Here is a 10,640-nt window from a genome sequence, read left to right as displayed (position 1 = left end):
ATTCATTTTCCTATTAAATAAAGAAGGCTGAAATTCTGTTTTATTATACAATTCATTTTTCTGACCTCACAATTATTACGTTAAAGCGTTAAACGGCATAGCGGCGTGCTGGAAAAGAAACCATCAGAAAACAGGCAAATATTTGATAGATGCCGTCAAGGATGTTGTTCAGATGCGTATTATTACATAATCATTCACATCTGAACTCCAAACAATGATTTTATTCAACGACAAATCGCAAAATGAGATATATTATTTCTTAAACAATTATCATAAATTCATAGAGAGAAAAACAAACTTCTAGAATGCACCAATGAGAATAATTTAGTCAAAAACCTTGTATGTACTACTGAGTGGCTACAGGTACCGAACGTACTTACAATTAGTTTAGTATCTATAGTAAAAAATACATGTTTACACAATGTAACATCGAGACAATTAATATATTGTATACATACGTTAAGATGCAAGTTAGAAATTTTTGATCAGGTATTTGTTTATAAATGACACATAGAAAGATTTAGATATGAAGTATTCGTTGATAATTAACACGCAGTATTTAAGATTAGGTACATGTTTATAAGTAACACACAGTATGCCACATACAAAAATTTAAAGTCAACTGTTGAATGATTACAGTCGACTTGACGTTTTTTAATTAAATGTTATGAAGAAAAGTTTACAATGCATCCAAATTCAAGACACAAGAACGACAATATCGTGAATGTCTTAACTACTAAAAAATGTAATGATTTTGAGTATTTTGACTGTTGCAGTAATCAAGCGTACATTCAATAATAAATGCATGCGGAGTAAAAAATAATAATGCACCAATGAGAATATTTCAGTCTAAAACCTAGTGGCTACATGTACCGTACGTACTTACAACCAGTTTAGTATCTATAGTAAATAATACATGTTAACACAATGTAACATCGAGAAGTTAATATATAATATATATACGTTAAGATGCAAGTTTAGGATTTTTTATCATGTATTTGTTTATAAATAACACATAGAAAGATTTGAATATGAAGTATTTGTTGGTTATTAAAACACAGTATTTAAGATCAGGTACATGTTTATAATAAACCTACATTATGCCATATACAAACATTTAAGGTCAACGGTTGAGTGATTACAGTCAACTTGCCATTTGTGTACTTCCAGCCAAAAAATACGGTACACATACTAGTCAACATTTACTTTCTGAACTTCCTGAACTCTTTGAATTGGCTGTTGACTTTTGGCCTTCAATAAATCAGCTTCAGAACTAATACGGTGAACCTTATGATGGGCGTCCTTTATCATAATTTCTCCATCATATGTCCAAGCACCGGTCAAGTAACGACTTTTCACTAGTTGCCTGGCCTTGTAGAATAAGGATGACCATATCCGTGTCAAGTCCTCATTAATGAAGACACCCGAGTAGCCACTAGAAAGTCCAGCCCTAGATCTGTATAGAACGTTTTAGCGCTCTGTAAGACGAGAACTTGACGATGATATCTCTGGGTTTACGGGGCTTCTGTTGGTCGATACGATGGGACCGGTCGATATCTGAGAGTGATACATTAACATCTAGCGATCTTGTAATTTGTACGATTATATCGTCCGTAAACTCACGATTCATTTGTTGGTCGTCAGCTTCATCACTGGTCTGAGAAGATGTCTCAAGTTCATGTGTTTCAGACCGAGGCTTGCTGTTGGAATTGTGTTCCGGGATGCCACTGATACGCAGACAGTTTCGCCGGCTGTATTGGTCGGCTGTATCAGCGTCACGTTCCAGTTCAGAGACGCGTGCTCGCAATTCCTCGTTCTCATGTTTAAGATGTTGAATCTTTTTGTTGAGACCTGCTAGTACACCATCAATTATAGCTTGTACATGTCGACATTTGTTATTGGTTCCGGATTAATACTTTCCGTTCGAAATGTATCTTTTAGTACGTTGGCTATGTTAACAATATCTTCATGAGAAAGAGTAATATGAGTATCTGACGTTTTCGATTTCTTGATATCAGTATCGTCAAATGGAGAGAATATGTCTCTTTTTTGATATCCGATAATCAAAAACACAGTTTATAAATACATTACTTCTCTTCGATGATCGTTTACCCCAAATAGACCTCTAGTCGTTAGTTAAATCATATTTCAATGTTTAAACGATATTTGCAGACTCAAATTGCATATCGGCGCGTTGGAAAAGAAACCAACAGAAAACAGGCAAATATTTAATGGATGTTGTCAATGATATACTTTAAAATTCTTGGTAACGTGTTAGAATCGGAATAATATATCTCATTTAGTGATTTGGTTTTGAATAAAATAAGTGTTTGTCATTCAGATGCGTATTATTATTTACATAACTGTTCCTTTGTTCTCCGCGGTTTCTGGAAGGTTTTAAGTTGTTATCTCGATTATTCGAAGAATATGGAGAGCTATCCTACTCGCCACAGCATCGGCGTTGGTGTCACACCTTGGTTAAGTTTTTTATACCAATCCATATTTTGACACAATCTTTTGACAATAGCTTTGAAACTTACAACACTTGTGTAGTATCATCATACCCATCTTTAGGCAAGAGTACTTAACTCCATCAAGGAGTTTGAATGCATTATGGACCCTTTTAACTTACAAATCTTGGTTAAGTTTTTCGTACCAGTTCATATTTTGTTTTAACTGTTTGACATATGGCTTTGAAACTTTTATCTTTTAACTTTTTTATAACAGTCTCTATAAGTAGGCAAGAGTACATAACACTATAAAGTATTTTGGAAGAATCATGGTCCCATTGGACTTGGAAATTGGTTCAGTTTTCGTACCAGTCCATATTTTGACAAAACCTTTTGACATACACTAGTAGCTTTGAAACTTACAACATTTGTCGACCATGATCATACCCAGTTTTAGGTAGGAGTACATAACTCCATCAAGGATTTTGAATGCATAATGGCACCTTTCAACTTACAAATCTTGGTTAAGTTTTTCGCACCAGTTCGTATTTTGTGTAAACTGTTTGACATAATGGCTTTAAAACTTTTATCACTTGTTCATTATAACAGTCTCTATATGTAGGCAAGAATAAATAACTCTGTAAAGTATTTTGGCTAAATTATGGCCCTTTCTGTTCTTTGAAACTGATTCAGGTTTCGTACAAGTCTGTGTTCTGTCAAAACTATTTGACATCTGGCTTTGAAACATCGAACACTTGTTCATCAACAAAGTTTCCATCTGCAGTCAAGGGTATGTAACTATGTCAAAGATATTTGGCTGAATTTTGGCCCTTTAAGGACTTGGAAATCAGTTAAGTTTTTTGTACCAGTCCATTTTTGTCTTAACTGTTTGACATATTACTTTGAAAGTTTGACCTTTTGTTTACCATAATAATCTTCAGATGTAGGCAAGACTACGTAACTAGGACAATGATTTTGGCTCAATTAAGGCCCTTTTTTCTTCATGTTGTAACCAATGGTGTTTTTATATTAGAGACGGAAGGATTCTTAAGAAGATTCTGTGCTGTTACATATTTTTCCATTAATGAAATGAGTTTTTACTTCTGAAACATTAGAGTCAGTGGAAATAATGCAGAATGGCAGTATTTAAGACATATTTTTCATATAAAGGTTGCAGTATGGGCACCAACATTGTCCACTCTATAAGTAGAGTATTTTAGATTTCAAAAAAAGTGCCTAGTATCCGCCCCTGCATCAGCTCATCATAAAACATTTTATTGTAATGCAATACACAAAAAAAAAATTTTTGTATACATTTAGTCTTTATTATAGTCTCATTTGTGTACATACAATACAGGTACATGAAATAATTAGCATATCAAAACAATATCAGTACACAGCTATTCAATACATTAGAATTATAAGAGACTTTTGTATATTACACTATGCCACCCACTCACATGTAATTACAACGGTAAAACCAAGATGTTGTTGCTAATCGAGATGCTGATACCTATTCTAAAATGTGTTGAAGATAAGAAACTTATATCTCAATTACAAAGAAATATAAATCCCTGTACGTAAGACAGCACGCTCGACCTTTCTCGGTGCTTGACTCTGAGTTAGAGCTTTGCCAGTAAATTTTTTATAAAACTTTAACCAAACAATTATAAGTTAAAAAAAGGGGCATAAATCTGTCAAAATTCAAATCAGAGTTATTGGGATTGTTTTTCCTGGTGTAATTTTTGAAAGTAAATAACTATTTTAAGTTTCAAGTCAAAAGCTTTGATAGTAACAGAGATATTTGACTTAATCAAAATTATTATGTAATAGGAACATAACTCTGTCAAAACTCAAATTAGAGTTACGAGGATTGTTTCTCCTGGTGAAGACTTAGATAGTAAAGGTGGCAGGGGAGCAGTTTCGAATTATGGCCCCGGTCGATTTTTTAAATATTTAGGGTAGCTTTGTTCAAAGTGTATTAATATTAATGTTTTAATTATTGAAAGTTTATTCTAAAATGAATCCATGTGTACATGCATGAAGCTATAAATAGCAGATGCAAATATTTGGCTACACCTAGATCCATAAATTGTGTGAGTCATTATTTATGGAGGCAGATTTGAACGATTACAGCAAAAGTGACAGTAAGTGTCTTTGACCTGCTTTTTCTCCGGAAACTATGTGGTTGACAGACGCTTTGCTTAGCAGGGCTTTGCAACCTAAGAGTTGATTTATATGAAAACCTGGTGTAATTGTATGAAAGTTTACAAACGTGTTGAAAGTAAGGAAACAATGCTTAAATTTTCTTGATTTTAAGAGGGGTTAGGGGTAGGCTGTAATGTCTACTCCTTTTAAAGTTGACCACATGGATTAAAATTAATGCTTTCATTTTGAAGCTTACCTTAGTGCCATATCACAATGTAAAGCAGAAGTACTGCTTTTTTGTACTGATAACCTATAAAGAAAAATAGTGCGAATCGTGGACTTGCTTAAAATCTAGCAAAAAAACTGCTCCCCTGCCGACAAATAACTACTTTAAGTTTCCAGTCAATAGCTTTGTTAGTAACAGCGATATTTGACTTTATCAAAACCTTTACCCCAAGAAGACACCGACGCGAGTGCAATATCTCTACTTTTTCTTCGAAAAGTCTAGCTAAAAAAAGAAAGATCCAAGACAACACAATGTCACCTTAGTAAGATGATAAGAAACCGGATTAGCAGCAACCTCTTGTTATATATAAAGTATCATAGAGGTTAAAATACTTAGTTGTATGGACATTATTTACATAGGTAAAACATTATTCTATTTAAAATGCAATAACAGGTTTTGGCACTTCATCCAACTAACCTTGAATCACTGAGAAATAGTTACAACCTATCCGTATCTGAAAATGTTAAAAAATCTGGTTCGACTTCTGCTGCTTTTTACGTTAACTGCAAACGTATATCATCATACAACTACATTTGAACAGTACATGGCTTTCTATTCTATGTTGTTACAAAAACGGACATTTACGCTATTCAACTGCAAGGTTCTCATACCTCCCCCTCTCTATCTGTATTGAGGCTACGCCACAACGGAACTTCCTTAAAGCTGACCTGTGACTGGGGGGAAGAATTGGCTTACAATAGTGTTCTACAACAAATCTGTTTTAAATGTACAATATGTCTTAACTTTTTTAGACCTCTACCGTTAGAACTATCTGGTCTATTTATTGCCGTTTTCCATTCTGTTACACATTTTTCCATCAATTTACTTACAACACTGTTTATAATTGTATTTTTTGATACAGGATCTTTTATATCAGCAACATTTGCTACATCTAAATTACATAATTGTTTCTTAACAACGAAATACCATTTTTTGCAAGATCTATTTGACTTTTTTTTAGTAATTACTTTCAAAGGATGTTGTGTTGCCACGCAGATAATTACTCAAACAGTTTATACAGAATAATTGTTTTCTTTGAATAAAAAAAACCATACATTTTCATAAAGATGTTATTATATTTTAGTATGCACCCCTGATATGGCCTCATGCTATGCACCAGAAAAGATTTTTTTGAAAGTAGATGCAGAAGTCATTCTGAATCATTTGATACATTATACAGGTATATTATAATACAAACAAGTGAATGAAGTATTGCCGTGCAATACAAAGTCCCCTACTGGATGGCACCTAATTTTTTCTACTGCAGTATAACATAATGAACTGATATCTGTCAATGATTAAAAACAATGCTGTACTATATATACAATGTTATAACAAAACACTTGGATTAAAATTTGCATATATAAAAACCTACAGTTGTTTTCATATGGGCTTTTTTTTGGACCAAATATAAAAAGGTTATCATATAAGTTATTTATAGTAACAACAAAGTGAAATTTAATCCTAAAAAAATTCTATTATAAGTCCACACAAAATTCTTTACCAGGTAGAGACAGTTCAAAATACACCTAAAATTCGATGTAACATGCATGTTGTACCACAGAAAAGTGGTCTCGATTTTTCCCTACGGCCAGTAATAAAAAAGTAACAATATAATCTATTATAGTAAAACAAAGGGACTTACTTCTAAAAACAAGGGTGCCTCATGGTGGTGAACATTTCTGCCAAGTTACATCAAAATCCCTCCATGCACGAAGAAGAAATGCTCCGGACAAGTCATTCTTAAATTTAACCTTTGACCTCTAAGAATGACCTTGACCTTAGACCTAGAGACCTGGTTCTTGCGCATGACAATCCATCTCATGGTGGTGAACATTTGTGCCAAGTAACATCAAAATCCCTCCATGCATGAAGAAGAAATGCTCAGGACAAAGTCATTTTTGTATCTGACCTTTGGCAATAAGTCTGATCTTGACCTTAGACCTAGGGCCCGGGCTTTGTGCACGACATGTTGGCTCATCCAGGGGAATATTTGTGCCAACTGATATTTAAATCCTGTCTTGTATGACAAAGTTATAGACATGACAGGAAAAAAATCCCATTGACCTTTGATCTCAAAGTGTGACCTTGACCTTTAAGCTAGGATTCTGGGTGTTGCGCATGACACGGGGAACATTTATGCCAAGTAATATTGTAATCACTCGATGGATGACAGAGTTCTGGGCCGGACAGGAAAAAATCCTATTAACGTTTGACCTTCAATAGTGACCTTGACCTTTGAGCTAGGGGTCCGGGTTTTGCGCATGACACGTCGTCACATCATGGGGAACATTTGTGCCAAGTAATAATAAAATCCCTTCATGGATGTCAGAGTTATTGACCGAACAGGAGAAAAAGCCCTGTTGACATTTGACCCACAATTGTGACCTTGACTTTTGAGCTAGGAATCCGGGTTTTGCGCATGGCACGTCGTCTCATCATGGGGAACATTTGCGCCAAGTGATATTAAAATCCTATAACAAATGACAGAGTTATGGACCGACACGAAACAGACCCTGTTCATGCCATGTTAACATTCGACTGCTAAGTGTGACCTTAACCTTTGAGCTAGGGGCCCGGGTTTTGCGCATGACACGTCGTCTCATTACGGGGAACATCTGTGACAAGTAATATTAAAATCCCTTCATGGATGACAGAGTTATGGACCGGATACGAAATTGCGGACGGATGGACGGACGGAAGGACGGAATGACAGAAAATCGCATTCCTATAGTCCCCGAAACTGGTTTTCAACCAGTAGGGGACTTATAATGAAAAATAATGATTCAAATAATGATAATGATTATTTTACTAAACAGGTGCTGTTGATCGAACGGGCAATAACACAAAACAACACAAGTTTCAACCAATATAATTTCGCAATAGATATGTTTTTTATTGATGCGTTGGAATCATTTAAAAGAATAACTACACTTAATAAATCTTCTCTTCGAATGCAAGTTTTTTTTTGCAAGAATCTCAAATATATATTCCTAAGATCCGGCATAAGTTTACACAAATATATTGATATAAGGACATTTTACTAATACAAATTTTAACCATCTTTTAATTTTACCAAATTATCGACCGCGCTCCAGTATTTAAAAGTCACAAAAACACAAACATATTGAGTTTATTACAAGGCAATTAGACAATTAGTTTTTGATATGAAAATAAGCGATATAGCATCGAATCACACCATTATTTTTGCAAATTTAGAACAAAACAAACTGTATACGTATTTTGTTAAGAAAAGTAAGTATTTAATAAAGTTTCACTTATACAATGTACTAGCACACACTTCGGTTTCTTTTACGAAAATCTTCGTATACTCATAGTCTAATGTAGAAAGTATCTCTGACACTGCAAAATAACAAATTCATGAAATCCAGTAATAGACAGTTGTCAAATATACGCATTTTATAAAAACCCTTTGGATGATTAATTCCATTTGAAATAACTTGATTTAAAAAAAAGATCATGTTGGAACCATGATCCCGATCTTATTTTGAAAATATTGTTTGAAACAAATGCTTTACATAACTACAATTTACCTTTAAAATGTTCGCGAGTGACTTTAAGTTAATGCAATTTATTTATCTATTCGCTATGACTAAAGCTATTAAAATGAACAGAATGACAAGACCTTTTTAATTCGATTTTTATGCATTGATTCTATTTATTCTCTAAATGTGTGTTACATGTCAAAAGTAATGGTAAAGTAGTTTAATATATATTTCACGAAATCAAAGCTAACAGCAGAGATCGTTAATTATCTTATACATATCTTTATTGTCTTATATTTATCTTGTAATTGTGACTGACAAAAATATTTATGATACCTACCATTTTGTAAAAAGTCAATAATACTTTCCTTCTTCACTGGTATGTCAGCATGTTTTGTTCCGTTACTTGAAATCTATAGACTGTAGTCATTGGTCCTGGTGGAATGCCAGACCCGACCATAGGGTTATGCAAACCCAAATATTGACATAAAACATTGCACTTGTGGTTTGCAAGCACCTTTTCCATACCCTCTATGCCAAAATCAGTGCTCCCATACTCTTTTTCACTTGAATGTATTACAGGATCCGTTAGGATATATCTGTTTCCAGATTTGACGCCCTTAAATAAACGGTACAGTTCTTGCAAACACAATAAATATTGCTTAGTTTCAGCGATTTTTGAGAGGTGACAACTATTTTTTCAGACAAAAATAGCTATTTATTTATTTATTGAACAAATCTGAAATTAGTATAATCTAACAAGTTTACAGTGTCAAATAAAATTATGTTTTCTATAGAATATTTTTCTAATATTTTCTTTACGATATGATTAAATTTTTCAAAATACTATTAATTTCCAATTAATTTGATAAACTATAACATGGATGAAATTAAATACCTGAAGGTCACAGACCATGTGTGAACCACCACTTTTATGATATGTCCAGTGACAAAATGCCGTCATTAGTTGATAAGCACCGTTTTCATATCCACCATTTGTATTGAATTTGGTGTAATCGCCAGGTATGAACGGTTCAATGCCAACTACTTCACCCACCTTGATAAGGTTTATTTGTGGCTGAATATAAATAAGCTTATTTGGTTTAGCAAACGTACCAAACACAGACAAAATCAAATGCGTAATTCTATAATAACAATAGGTGGTCAATGCCTGAAAAGTTATCAGGTGATATTAATATTTTATCCCCGTTTATGTAATTACTTATATTTCAACAATGCCAATTAATTTTATTTATTACGTTTTCTTTCGGTACTTTACATCATGTACATGCTACTTCGAATAAAATTGTTCGTTAAGATGTGAAAGAATTATATCAAGAGTGCGCAGATCGAGTGATATGAAAATACGCACCTGAACGATTATTTAATTCAATGGCAACTCACTGTCGGAGATATATTATTTCTATTCTAACTGTTAAACACATTATCAAGGATTGCTAGGATTTCTATCTATATTTTTGAAGAAATTCATCAAATATTTGACAGTAGTTTGTGGTTTTCTTTTCCAGTTCACCGCTCTCTACGGAACACAATCAAATGCTCATTATAAAGCGAGTAAATAGTCACATTTTTAATATGTTGATCACAACAATTCTATTTTATTTGCTGGTGTTTGTCTTTCAATTAATATCTTTGTTTTTAACTCAAAAAAAAAACTTTATTTTTGTCTACAGATGCCAGTTCGACTACTAAGCCTTAAGTTACTGAGAGATATTTTGTATATATTTCTTTAAGTTATTATTAATTAGTAACTTTTAAAAAGTGATAAATGTAATTGGCAGTATTGTAAAAGATAAACATATATTTTCCTTCTAATCTTTCTTTAAAGAATACATCGACATCGGTACATTGGTGTGAACTTAAAAGCAGATACGTTCCATTCTACATAAAAATATATACAGGTTTGATAAAGCTACAACAAATTGAAATATGCCCGCTCGTGATGAAATAATGCACGGAGGGGCACCTGGGGTCTTCCTCCACCATTAAAGCTGGAAAGTCGCCATATGACCTATCATGTGTCGGTGCGACGTTAAATCCAAAAAAAAAAAAAAAATGAAATATAACGTTTAAAACAAACTTTTAATTTCTTAAGCGTATATTATGTTTAAAATCTGTTTGATTCAAACCTACCGTAACTTTTTCCAACTTTGCGATTATTGGTACCGTACTCGATGGTGTTATCTCCAATATAGTTGTGCAGATTCACCTGGTGTAATCGCATAAATT

The 10,640-nt window shown here is 33.4% G+C and overlaps 1 long non-coding RNA gene across 1 annotated transcript; it reads right to left on the bottom strand.

The window, feature by feature from the left end:
- Window positions 1–7,675: 7,675 nt before the first annotated feature.
- LOC123523394 (uncharacterized) lies at window positions 7,676–9,483 on the bottom strand. The gene is made up of 3 exons (XR_006681094.2): window positions 9,289–9,483; window positions 8,731–9,009; window positions 7,676–8,247 (listed from the first exon to the last, which is right to left on the bottom strand). It is a non-coding gene; the product is annotated as an uncharacterized LOC123523394 (long non-coding RNA).
- Between the last annotated feature and the right edge of the window lie 1,157 nt (window positions 9,484–10,640).

Source organism: Mercenaria mercenaria, chromosome 3 (assembly GCF_021730395.1).
Source record: "Mercenaria mercenaria strain notata chromosome 3, MADL_Memer_1, whole genome shotgun sequence".
Taxonomy (NCBI): domain Eukaryota; kingdom Metazoa; phylum Mollusca; class Bivalvia; order Venerida; family Veneridae; genus Mercenaria; species Mercenaria mercenaria.
Note: the sequence above shows the minus strand (reverse complement) of the source record. Positions and strands in the feature narration are given on the sequence as shown.